The sequence below is a fragment of the Muscardinus avellanarius genome (assembly GCF_963383645.1).
Source record: "Muscardinus avellanarius genome assembly, chromosome: 2".
Taxonomy (NCBI): Eukaryota; Metazoa; Chordata; class Mammalia; order Rodentia; family Gliridae; genus Muscardinus; species Muscardinus avellanarius.
This window is the reverse complement of record NC_137787.1, coordinates 48,876,534-48,888,816: the sequence shown is the minus strand read 5'-3', so window position 1 is coordinate 48,888,816 and position 12,283 is coordinate 48,876,534.

Sequence of the window (12,283 nt, the reverse complement as noted above, 5' to 3'; positions counted from 1 at the left end):
GATCCATGTGTTGTAATGGGATAGTTGGCTGGAGCAACTATTGCAGAACCTCCAGGTTAAAATGACGTCCTAATGAGTCTATTAATGCCTTCACATGCTTATCAAAGTCCCTTAGTGGCAGCTAGATTCAAGTATACACAAATTTCAAATGAGGGCTAATAACAAAGTCTTCAGACATCCAAACAATCTGGAAAAGATTTAAAAATTTTTGAAGCAGTGGCCATAGTGAGTATTTGATGTCACAGTGTTAAGTGCTTTACAATTAGGGAATAATGCACCATTTTTTTTTTTTTATAGTGGATGCAGCATGACCACAGGCATCCTTGTTCTTGCTTCCCAGAACCTCAGACCCATAGGTGGAGGGGCATTGTTATTGTATCATCACAGATAAGGAAATTGGGGCTCCAGAAAAGTTAGTAATAGTAGCTTCCAGTGTAAGGGCTGATGTTCAGCACCAGGCAGAACATCAAGAAATTTAAGGACATCCTATAGAGGAGCAAATAAGGCAACCTAACTGAGGGAATGGGAGGGGGGAAGAGGGAAACTCTCTAAAGCACATGCTATACTTAAACATATCAAAGTCAATCACTAAGCCAAGCATGGGTAGGAGGAATGGGAGGGAATGGGATTGGGATAGGCTAAGGGCTAATTGGGTAATGTGTGCATATATGTTTCTACAAGTCTTTTATCTTATTAAGATGTATGACTACAATGTACCAATTAAAAAAGAGAAATTTATGCTTAGTTGTGATATTTTCACTGCTACCCTATGCTGTCATATGTCCTTATTACCTGAGTTTTGTGGTTGAGAAAGTAGAAAAGGAGAGTAATGTTTTCAAATGTACATGACTGGTTAATGACCCAGGGGGTCATGGCTGAAGGACCCAAGGATTCCCTGAGCTCCTAAGTGTGAAGCTAGACTGCCTCTTTAGGCTATCTACTGAGAATTTTCCCTTCTTCTGGAAGTAATGCAATTTCTAATTAAAATAAACTATCAGAAACTAATTACATCATATGTTTATCTAAATAGCCTCATAGAGGCCAAAAAAGCCAGAGATGGTTTTAATATATATATATATTTTTTTTTTTTTGGTGGTACTGGGGTTCCTGGAAACCTTTCTACCCCCACTACACTCCCAGAACTATTTTGTATTTTTATTTGGAAACAGGCTTTCTTAAGCCAGCGAGTCAGGCTTCAAACCTGCAGGATCTTCCTGTCTCCGCCTCCCAAGCGCGGGAATTACAAGCGTGCGCCACCATGCCTGGCCATGGCTTTAAATTTTATATATGTAATTTCAGTGTCCAGTCAAGGACTATCTCAACAGAATTTTTGGTTATTAGTTTGTTTCAATGGAAGATTTAATAAATAAACTTACCTGCTGAAAATTTGCAACTTGTTATAAACTGAAGACAGCTTATGTTTTTTTCCCCCTATGGAAATATTCTAGATGTAGTGGATACCAAAGTATAAAATAAAATAAAATTTAATATAGAAGTGATTTAGCTAGGCATGGTGGTCTACATCCTGTACTTACTTGGGAGACAGAGACAGGATTGCAGGTTCTAGACCAGCCTCTTTAACTTAGCAAGACTCTATTTCAAAATTAAAATAATTACATAAAATAAAATAGATATGAGGGTATAGCTCAAAGGTAAAATGCCCTTGAGTTCAAGCTTCAGTACTGTAAAAGTACTGATTTATTGTGAAGCATCTGGGAAATACATGATAAACTAATATAGCAATTGACAAACTTGTTCTTCAAAACAGTCGCTTCAGTGAAACTAATGTATAATGGTATATAACAATATTATGCAACCATGTCTCTAGTATTATTATTAAATATATCTGAGAAAAATACTGAATACATCATTGAGTAATAATCTACCTAAGTGTCATACCCATAATATCAGACAGTTTTCTAGTCAAACTTGTAACTATTAATTGGGGTGTCTGGCAGTTGTGCCAACTAATTGTCCCCACAGAAATATGTAATCCATTCCGTGATGGCTAGGGGATGCCAGGCATTTTTCCTCATGATTTGAATATAATATGTTGATGATAGTATCAACTGTTGATGTAGGTTAAATATACATTTAGGTAAACACCAATTCTTGCTTGAAGGTAAAGAAAAAGAAGCAGTTTTAGTTAAAAGCATAGTCTGTGTGTGTGTGTGTGTGTGTGTGTGTGTGTGTGTGTGTGTGTGTGCACGAACGCGCAAGAACACGCGTGGTACTGGGGATCAAACCCAGGAACATTCTTCTCAGAGGTTGACTCTCAGTTGTATTTTATTTTTTTAATTTTGAAACTGGGTCCTGCTAAATTACTGAGGGTCTCATTAAGTTGCTGAGGCTGGCCTGGAAACTACTATCCTCTTGTCTCAGCCTCCTAAGTACTGGGAGTACAAGCATGCTCCACTGCACCCATCCTGCCTGGCTAAAAGCCTAGTCTTGAATTGGTTATGCAGCTATAGCTGTAACAAGCAAGCATAGTATGAGAAAACTGAAGGGAGAAGATGAGTAGCTTACAGTGTTTTGTTTTGAAAAAAAATTATAGTCCCATAAGATTTTCAAAACTATTCTACGTTCCCATCACAGTTTTTCTAGCGATAGCATTTTACACAGCGATGGTACTTCATTTTCTATCAGCAAATTATCTAAAGCATCAATTTCTTAGGTATAAACTTATTTTGCAAACATTAAAAATTATCACCTATTTTCAAATTATAGATGAGAATTATTGAAACATTCTGATACATCGAAAGATGAGTATGAAAATCAATTTAAAAAGAATAATCTTTCACATTTTATCATAAAAACGTCAGTTAAAACCTAGGATGCATTCAAAGTTTTTTTATTTTGTTTTTAGGAACTTCCAAATTCTAAACACTAACTCAGTAAATACATCATTTTAGTGCATTACATTCTGTTTATGTATTCATCACTTGACACATTTGGGTTGCTTCCACTTTTTACCTGTTTTGAAATATGCTTTTCTGAACATTTGTGTACAACTTTTTTATATACGTAATTTCTCTTGGGAATATAATGTGGAATGAAATGACTAGGTCACATGATCTCTGTTCAATATTTTGAGTGCTTGTCAAACTGTCTCCCAAAGTGGCTGCACTATTTTATAATCCATTAGCAATGTACAAGTGTTCCAATTTATTTTCATGCTTGCCAATACTTATTAATATCTGTCTTACTTTAAGCATCCTAGTGGGTATGCACTGGTCTTTGTAGCTTTGATTTGCATTTCTCCGACAGCTAATGATGTTTAGCATCTTTTTACATGATTATTAGCCCTCTGTACATTTTTTTGAGAAATGTACTCAGATCTTTTGACCAGTTTGTAGCTGGATTATCATTTTATTGTTGAGCTGTTTTCTTATCAAAAGTATGATTTATGAGCCGGGCGTGGTGGTGCATGCTTATAATCCCAGTACTTGGAAGGCTGAGACAGGAGGATCGCATGTTCTTGGTCATCCTCAGCTACTTAGTGAGGCCCTCCACAACTTAGTGAGACCCTATATCAAAATAAAGAATAAAAATAAAAATAGGGCTGGGGGTGTAGCATAGAGGTATAATGCCCCGGATTGTATCCCCAATACCACACACACACACATACACATACAGAAAAGTATGGTTTGTGAATATTTTCTGTTATTCTTTGGGTTGACTTTCCTTGATTGAGTTGAAAATGTAGGCATTTTGTTTATTTGAAGTACAAGTATTTTGATTTTGATCATGTCTAAGAAACCATTGCTTAAGCCATGAAAAATTCCCTTATACTTTGTTCTAAAAGGTTTATATAGATTACTGTGAATTAAATGTTGTATATAAAATGACATGTTTCAACTTCACTCTTTTGCTTGTGGATATCCAATTTCACCAGCACCATTAGTTGAAAAGACTATTCTTTCTACATTGATTTGTCTTGGCACCTTGGTAGAAAATCAGTTGATGGTATATGTAAAGCTTTATTTCTGGGCTTTCAGTTCTACTCCATTGATTTATGTCTAGGTTTATGATAGCACCTCAGTGTCTTAATTAGTGTATATTTGATTTCTCAATTAAAATTGAGAAACATGTTTTCCATTTTTTTATTTTTTAAGATTGTTTTGGTAATTCTGGTTTTTTATATTTTTATATGAATTTGGTATCATTAGATAAATAACACATTAGCTAAATAATCAATTTGGGTAATATTGACACACTGATAATTTTAAATCTTTAATACATCAGCATAAGATATCATTTCTATGAGTAAGATATTCAATATCTTTCAACAATTAGTTTTAGTTTTTAGAGTATATATCTTGAATTAAAAAAATTATCCTATTTATTTTTGTAAATGGAATTGTTTCATTATTTTTACTTTCAAATTATTCATTGTTCATGATAGATATATAAAGTTTATAGTCTATTTTGACTTTTTAATCATTTGTACATATTTTTATTGTTTCTATTGGAATTCTATATGTAAGATCCTATTGTCTATGAATAAAGATGTTATGGTTTTTATTTCCCAGTACTATTGTCTTAGTCAGCATTCTAATGCTATATTCTGAAAGACCTGACCACACAAGTTAGAGGAGGGAAGATTTTGATTCTGAATTCAATCCTTGTGAGGCCAGGGTCTGGAGCTGGTGAGCATGGTGGTGGGAAGCAAAGAAAGGGAGAGAGCAAGGGTCTGCTCTCAGGTCATTGAGGCCAGAAGCAAGAGACAGCCAGAAAGCAAGGGAATTAAAAAACACACCACCCCTGAGGCTACATCCCCAGGGACCCAGTTTCTCCAGCCACTCTCCACCAACTGAGGCCACCACCAAGGTAAATTGATTACAGTAGAGATTACAACCCTCAGGACTGGATTACATCAACCCTGAAATCAATTTATGTACTCTTCAGGGGACATTCTTTATCTAATATAAATATGCTTTTTTTTAGCTAATTTTGAAAATTTGAATTTTTCAATATGATAGGTTTAATAATGTTTCATTGCAGCAGATTTCTAAACATCATGGCTATATTGATTGTGGCATCTGTTCTCTACATTTTTAATACAATAGTGAATGAACCTGAAAAGCAAATCATCTTCACTTTGTAATACAGTCGTCAGCAAATATTTATAGAAAGCAACATCATTTCCAGGAATGTACTAGGCAATGTAGATGATAGAAAAAATAATCTCTGTTTACAACTGAGTTTCGTAGAGAAGCCAAGTTTTAACATGCTTGAAATTTCTCCAAGGAAAATGTAGTAATGAATACAAATTCAGTGGATGTTGAGAAAACTAAACTGATAATTACAAACTGAGGTAAGTCATAAGACAATGAAAAAGGGAAATCACAGCCTCATTCTTTTTAATGGATGAATGGAATTTGACACTATGTTTTCTTTTGAAAAATGATATAGAATATAGTTTGAGCAAGATAAAAAGATTAATTAGAAGTATTTTCTGATAAGAAAGATATAAAGTGGAAAGGTTTATTTTAATTAGAATAGAAAAGAAGAATGAAGTTGAGTGAGATTCTGAAGAACAAAAAAATAATATTTTGTGAAAGATTGATGATAAGAGAATTAAGAGAGGCAGGATAAAAATGACTAATCTTGCCAGTTAAGAATATGCAAATAGGTATCCTGAATTGTTCAGATTGCAAAGCTATGAATGGAAGAGCTAAGATTTAAAACAGTCATTTGACTTTAGACGTATGTTCTTTATATCAGGCTGTGTTTCAGAAGAAACTGTGGGGGATGGTGGGCTATTATATATCTCTGAATCTCTAATAGAGTTCTTCTTCAGCTCATGTTTCTAGGTAAAATGGTTTATATTTTACATGAAGTGTACCTCACAAAAGGGGAGACTGAAAGCTTACTCTAGACAGTCTGAGAGGCATAGCAAATGAGGCTCATGATAAGTAGGGAAAATGAATTCAAGTAGATACATTAAAATATATAAGAAGGCCCATTGTAATCCCAGCATTTGGAAGGTTGAGACAGGAGGATCGAGTTTCATGGCCAACCTCAGATACTTAGTGAGGCCCTTTGTAACTCAGTGAGACCCTGTTTCAAAATAAAGAATAAAAAATAGGGGCTGGGAGTATTCCTTAGAGGTAGAATACCCCTGTTTTCTTTCCCCAGTACTGCAAAAAAAAAATATATATATATATATATATATATATTTATGTGTGTGTATATACATATACATATACATATACATATACATATACATACATACATACATATATATATACATATATATACATATATATACATATATATATATATATGTATATATGAAGGTGTTTTACTCCACAATATTACTTTGCTATTTTTGTTGCAACCATGAGATTATGTTAAATCAGTTTAGACTCCCAAGAGTTACCATACTCCAAGGAGTAAAGTATTACTGATACAGTCATATTATATTTTTCTTCCAACCTTTAGCATGAGAATTTTTATACATAGTTTATCTATTAATTTCTTAGTTCACTGAGTAAACACTTGCTTTATGTCTCCTACATTCAAAGTCCTATAAGGAAAAGTTTTAGACTTGTGAAAAGAAGGCAACCTGCTCCTTGTATTAGCTTAATTTCTCTTTACTGATTCTCCCTCCCTTTGAGTTGGGCTAATGTGCATCCCTGTTTGGCAGCAATAAAAAGAATTTGTACTAGTTATCCTGGCACCTTGACCATTTAGCTTTCCTTATCATGTGTCTGAGTTTCGATGGTCAATTGCTTAGTCACTATGGTGGCTAATTTTTTGTGTCAGCTTGTCTGGCCACTAAATGCCTAGAAATTTGCTCAAACATTAATTTGGATGTACCTGTGAGGGTGTTTACTGATGAAGTCAACATTTGCATTGGTAAACTCAGTTAAGGTGATTTTTCTTTCTAATGTGGGGACATTATTATGCAATCAGTTGGAAATTTGAATAGAACAAAGCAAATAAGTGAGAGGAAATTACTATTGTCTAGATTCTCCACCAGGAAGGTTGATCTTTTCTAGACTTCAGACTCACACTGACACATCAGATCTTCTAGGTTTTCTAGCTTTAGGCATTTCGACTACAACTTTCTGTCATGGTTCTCTTGATTCTCAGACTCTTGTACATGAACTGAAACTATATTATCAGCTCTCTTGAGTCCCCAGGTTGGTAACTATGGATATTGGGAGCTCCAAGCCTCCATAATTGCAAGAACCCATTTCTCATTATAAATGTTCACTCTTGCATGTTCCTGTTCTCTCATTATCTCTCTCTCCTCTACACACACACACACACACACACACACACACACACACACACACACACACACCTTATTAGTTTTATTTATCTGGAGAACCCTGCCTAGTGTTGCCCACTTGCTTATAATTCATTTACATTTATGTTTCAGTTCAAATTGAATACATGTATTCAGTCTTCAGCACCACTGTTGAGGAACTTAAGTAGAAAAATGTTATGTATATAAATGCTAAAATTCTAGAATCATCTATGATGTTTTAATTTCCAAAAAAAAGACACAAAGTAAAGAGAAGTCTGACAATTCACAAAACAAGATAATGCTGACAACACATATTCCATATTTTTTCCTTTAAATTTTACCAGTTAAGACTGTTTTTCCCCTTGAGATTCATTGGCAAGATTTTGACAGAAACGTGAGACAAGTTGTGTTTGTGTTTATGATAAACTATTAGCTTGGAAAGTTCATGCAATAATAAATGAGTAGGAGTACAGTGTCCAGCTAACACTCATTATTTGAGTGCTACACATGGAAAATGCTTTACTAGGTCTTTATATGAGTTACTTTAGGAAAGAACTTGGTAGAGATAAGAAAGACTACAATTTTTAATAGGAAATACTAAATAAAAAGTGAAAGCTAATAGTTATAAAGCACTCATTACATGTATTAGACACTCATGTCTTCAAACAATATGCCAAGATGATATTATTTTAATTTTATGTGTGAAGAAAATAAGGCACAAAGAATCAAAATTTCTTGCAAGGCCACTCAGCTGGCTGTTCAAGTTGAACACTTTGGCTCTTGTGGTTGTATCTTTAGCACTGCCTGGTACTCTATTCTCATATGGCCACTTACATATAATAATAACAATATTACCTTACTTTTATTTTAATTTGCAAAGTCCTGTTAACATATTTTCTCTCTCTCCCTGCTACTCCTGTGAATACTCACATACACCCTTATGAAGCAAAAATATCTTTATTTTTACAGATGGTAGGCATTTATGTGGTGTGTCCAAAGTTGTACAGCTCAGGAGTAGTGGAACAGAAGTTGTCTTAAGCTCAGTTCTTCACTGTGAATATTTCTTTCTACAAAGCAGAAGCCAGAGTGCTGAAATTTTCATCATTTTATACCTTAGGAAGAATCCTTGGCGACATCAAAATAGGAAACAAGATATTCATTAATCTTTTATCTTTAGACATTTTCTTACACTAAGGTGATTCTTCAAACTTTTATAATTATACAATGCAATGAATCCTTTACAGCTAATAGCTTGCTTCAGTTTGCTATCTGCGAAATGATGGTAAGATTAGTACTCATCCATATATTTGTTAATAAAAATAAAATAACAGATACATTTTAAAGTACATGGCGTTCTGTTGTTATCTAGTGTTATTAATAAGGACTGGAAATACAAAATGGGGCAGGTTGCTTGAAACCATTTTCATTATTGAAAAATAGCTCCTGGTTCACAGCTGCCACTGATGTCCAGAAGATAATCTAATTTTTTTCTATGTGTTAATTATAAAGAGGTAATGTCAATGACCAACACATCTTTTCAGCAGAGATTTCTATGTAGTGAATACTTTACAGAAATACAAAGGATATTTTAAGAAGCTATTTCCTCAAGGAGTTTCTACTTCCCCATTTAATTAAAATATTTTGTATTTACTAGGGGCCTGGGGGGAGGGGCAATGGGGAGCTGATGTTTAATGGATATAGAATTTTGGTTTTGCAAGGTGAAAAGAGTTCTGGAGACTGGATCACACTAATGTGAATATACTCAATACTACTGGACTTAGAGTTGTGTATCAGTGCATCTTGCTTCACAATGGCAAATCTGAGAAAAGTGACTTAAAGGAGAGACAGTTTATTTTGGATCTTAGTTTCATAGGTTTCAGCCCATGGATAGCCAGCTCCATTACTCTGGGCCTGGGGGTAGGCATAAGATCATGGTGGAATGATGTGGCCAAGAAAACTGCTTGGCTCATGGCAATCAGGAAGCAAGAAAGGGCCAGAGAAAAGATAAAACCTTCTGGGGAAAGCTCCCAGTGACCTACTTTCTCCAACTAGGTCCCTCTTTGCAGTAGCCTATTCAGCCATCGATGGATTGGTTCACAATAGGGTCAGAGCTGGTATGATCCAGTCATTTCCCCAGAGTCCCACCTGTGAACCTGTGAGACTTTAGGAAATATTCCAGATCGAAACCATAACAGTTCAAGCTGTATGCAGAAATAATTAAGGTGATTAGCTGATGGTGATAAATTTTATTCTGTGATCCTCCTATTTCAGCCTCCCAAGCCCTATGATTACAGGCATGCACCACCACTCTGCTATGTATATTTTACCAAAATAAAAATTTAAATGAAAAAAGAACATGTTTTAGACTTAAGAAGACTAAATTCTAATAATTCCTGGGAGCATAAGTTTGTGGGAGTTAAAAGTGTATGCAGTAATGAGCATAACATATATGAGGAAATTATCAAAGAATAAAGCCATGCCTGTAATAAAGGAATCTTGACAGGCAGTCCTTCCTACCAACTCTTACTTTAAAAGACTGAATAAAAAATTGACGTAGAAGGCAGGTGAATAAAAACAAAACAGGTAAGTACTTGGTTTTTCAAAAGAATACAAAAGTATACTTTGGTTAAAAATTCAATAGTGAAAGATGCTTACCATTCTGTATATCTGAGAAAAATGATACTATATTAAAATGTTTAATACATTTATTTAGGTGGTTAAAATAACTAATCTTCCTTTCCTTTCATTGTCTTCTTCCCTTCATTATCCCTACTCTTCATTAACTTATTTCATACCCTTTTCCTTCCTTACCCACTTTTCCTCCCTTCCTTCTCAAAATAGCCAACCAACCTTGGTTTAGCAAAGGAGGCCTTATGCTTTGTTTAATGATAGGTTTTCTCATGTTGCTTAGCCATCAGCAGGATTTTGTAACCATAAAAACTGAGAACTCTCAGAACATTGGGCAGGTTCTCTAAGGAATTTTTGTTTGTGGTGTTTTACTTTATAGTGATGTTGTCTTTGATATACTTAATTTTATTACTTTTTATTTTAAATCAAAAGCTAAGTGAACAATTTCTAAAGTGTTTTAGCCTATTTTGTTTTTATAAACTTCTGATTTACTCTTTTTTTCTCTTTTAATTGGTGCATGTTAATGGAGTACAAGATGGTAGAGGCATACATGCACACATCACTCATTTAGCCCTTCCTCAATTCCCACCCCATTTCCTCCCCCTCCCTTTTTCTCATGTTTGCTTAGTGATTGGCTTTGATATATTTGTGAATATACATCATGTACATTAGGGAATTTCCCTCTTTCGCACTCCCATCAGTTAGATCACCTTATTTGTTCATTTATGGTTTCTCCTTCCTTGTCTAGAGTTCCTCCTATGACCCTTTTCTCCCTAGCATTTGCATATTAGGGAAAGCATCCAATTTTTTTTTTTTTTTACTTTTTGTGATTGACTAATCTCACTTAGCCTAATGTTCTCTAGTTCTATCCATTTCTCTGCAAATGACATAATTTTGTTTTTTTTTATAGCTGAGTAAAATTCCATTGTGTACGTATCCTATAGTTTTGTAATCCATCCATCTGTTTATGGACCTCTTGGCTGGTTCCATAGTTTGGCAATTGTGAATTGTGCGGCTATGAGCATAGATACACATGCATTAGTTTGATAGTTTTATTTCCATTCTTTTGGATAGATACTCAGAAGTGGTATTGCTGGATTATATGGTAGGTATTGCAAATTAGTGTAGCCACTATGGAAAACAGTATGGAAGATCCTCATAAAGTTCTAATTCTGAAAGCAGCATTGAGTTTATATTGTATAGATGATTCATTGAGAAAATTAGGCATATTTAAAGACTTTGCTTCGAGGACTGAAACTAAAATATGTTAGATAAACTTGGGTGAAAAGTTCATCTGGATACACTTTGCATAAGCACCAATTTCATTATGACTAAGGAAAAGAAAAAGTATTATATGGCTGGGAGTGGTGATGCATACTTGTAATCCCACTATTCAGGAGGCTGAGGCAGGAGAATCATAGTTTGAGTACAGCCTCAGCTACTTAGAGGGACCCTTTGCAACTCAGTGAGACCCTGTTTCAAAATAAAGAGTAAAAAATAGAACTGGAGGTATAGTTCAGAGGTAGAATGCCCCTAGGTTCCATCCCCAGTACTACAAAACAAACAAACAAACAAAAAAAAACAAAGTTGCCTGTGTGTTTAGGACATTCATGAATTCACATCAACTTGTATGCTGAAGTAGCAATAGATGTTATAGCAGCAAATCTTAACATATTGATGTTGTAGGCCTTTTTGAGAATATAAACAAATACGCATATACACATCCGGTATTGCACGCATTTTTAAGCTGTTAGGGACTCCTTGGAATGGAGTTATATGGCTGTGGGCCACTGTAACATCCCAAACTTCCTACACTAGTAGAATAGAAAATAGGATAAACTTTTTTTTTTCCAAAATTTCAGATGAACATTTTTTTTTTAGGCTTGGAAAGAGCAATATTTTCTTTCAGAGATAAAATGCTCAAAAATTTGCCTTTAAAATACATGCTAATATTTTATGGTCTTAAAACATATTTATGTAACATTTTTAAAAGTATTGAAATATTCTTTTAAAAACTTATTTTTATTGTTTCAATTGTGGAAACTTAGCATTCTGACAATGGATGGACCTATTTAAAAATAGAAAGATAGAAAGTAAAGACTTTAATTAACAATTTCAGTCCACATAAGATTATTCAAATAAATTCAGTCAATAAACCATTTTAAAGAAGTCAAAATAACTTTTTAAAGAAAAGCATATGATTCTAGAAATTTCAGAATGGTGTTTGCAAAACAACAATCACAAAGGCTTTAAAAAGTTATAAATTTTATATTAAAACTTTTTATCAAATAATAAATTGGAAATTCTACTTTTCATTTAAAATAAAATGAAATACAATAAATTACTTTATCACAAAAACAAATAATATTGGTGAATCTTTGTCTCTTTAGTTGT